General features: G+C 48.3%; 1 long non-coding RNA gene across 1 annotated transcript in view; it reads right to left on the bottom strand.

Moving 5' to 3' along the window:
• Window positions 1-2,500, bottom strand: part of LOC144208716 (uncharacterized) — a 30,537-nt gene that overhangs the window by 1,418 nt on the left and 26,619 nt on the right. The gene's annotated exons all lie outside the window — the stretch shown is intronic.

Genomic DNA, 2,500 nt, shown 5'->3' with positions numbered 1-2,500 from the left:
TATACGAGAATGAGTACCCGACGATACACTCAGATATATTTTTTTCAATTTTGATTAAATGAACATAGACTCCTATACACACCACACACACACACACACACACACACACACACACACACACACACACACACACACACAAGTTTTAATCTTACATTACACAAAATTTAAACGTTCATGCAAAAACCAAAGGAAAAGAGATTGATGTATTCCACCGCAACTTTCGGCGAATTCCCTGCTTGTACAAACGTATTAGCGAGCCAGCTAAGTCACGCGTATTCCACTCATGTTTTCGATTATTTTGTGCTTAACATCAATTGTCATTCGCTTTCTCTTCACACTACCCTTCGTTGCACCAGCTTGCGTTGGATCCAATGTTTCCCTTAATTCTGCACTGACTTACGCAAAAGGTATGGAAAAAAATGCACCTCTCAGCCCAGTGCTCGTAGAGATCGAGGGGGATGCGGAGTGAGACAGTGCAGTGAAATCATCAGCAGCCTCTTGCGGCCTGGCCGTGTGTGTGTGTGTGTGTGTGTGTACACACAGGTACACACACACACACACAGGTACACACACACACACACACACACACACACACACACAGGTACACACACACACAGGTACACACACACACAGGTACACACACACAGGTACACACACACACACACAGGTACACACACACACACACAGGTACACACACACACACACAGGTACACACACAGGTACACACACACACACACAGGTACACACACACACACACAGGTACACACACACACACACACACAGGTACACACACAGGTACACACACACACACACAGGTACACACACACACACACACAGGTACACACACACACACAGGTACACACACACACACACAGGTACACACACACACACAGGTACACACACACACACACACAGGTACACACACACACACAGGTACACACACACACACAGGTACACACACACACAGGTACACACACACACACACACATGTACACACACACACACACACACACAGGTACACACACACACACAGGTACACACACACACACACACAGGTACACACACACACACACACACACACAGGTACACACACACACACACAGGTACACACACACACAGGTACACACACACACACAGGTACACACACACACACACAGGTACACACACACACACAGGTACACACACACACACACACACACAGGTACACACACACACACACACACAGGTACACACACACACACAGGTACACACACACACACACAGGTACACACACACAGGTACACACACACACACACACACAGGTACACACACACACACACTCAGGTACACACACACACACACAGGTACACACACACACACACAGGTACACACACACACACACAGGTACACACACACACACACAGGTACACACACACACACACACAGGTACACACACACACACAGGTACACACACACACACACAGGTACACACACACACACACACAGGTACACACACACACACAGGTACACACACACACACACACACACACACAGGTACACACACACAGGTACACACACACACACAGGTACACACACACACACACACACAGGTACACACACACACAGGTACACACACACACACACAGGTACACACACACACAGGTACACACACACACAGGTACACACACACACACACAGGTACACACACACACACACAGGTACACACACACACACACAGGTACACACACACACACAGGTACACACACACACAGGTACACACACACACACACAGGTACACACACACAGGTACACACAGGTACACACACACACACACACAGGTACACACACACACACACAGGTACACACACACACACACACACACAGGTACACACACACACAGGTACACACAAACACAGGTACACACAAACACAAAGGTACACACACACAGGTACACACACACGCACACACAGGTACACACACACACACACAGGTACACACACACAGGTACACACACACACAGGTAAACACACACACACAGGTACACACACACACACAGGTACACACACACACAGGTAAACACACACACACAGGTACACACACACACAAACACACACACAGGTACACACACACACACACAGGTACACACACACACACACAGGTACACACACACACACACAGGTACACACACACACACAGGTACACACAGGTACACACACACACACAGGTACACACACACAGGTACAGACACACACACACACACAGGTACACACACACACACAGGTACACACACACACACACACACACACACACACACACACACAGGTACACACACACAGGTACACACACACACACAGGTACACACACACACACAGGTACACACACACACAGGTACACACACACAGGTACACACAGGTACACACACACACAGGTACACACACACACACACAGGTACACACACACACACACAGGTACACACACACACACAGGTACACACCCAGGTACACACACACAGGTACACACA

The sequence above is a fragment of the Stigmatopora nigra genome, chromosome 15, assembly GCF_051989575.1.
Source record: "Stigmatopora nigra isolate UIUO_SnigA chromosome 15, RoL_Snig_1.1, whole genome shotgun sequence".
NCBI classification, from domain to species: Eukaryota; Metazoa; Chordata; class Actinopteri; order Syngnathiformes; family Syngnathidae; genus Stigmatopora; species Stigmatopora nigra.
This window is presented reverse-complemented; position numbering and strand designations above follow the sequence as displayed.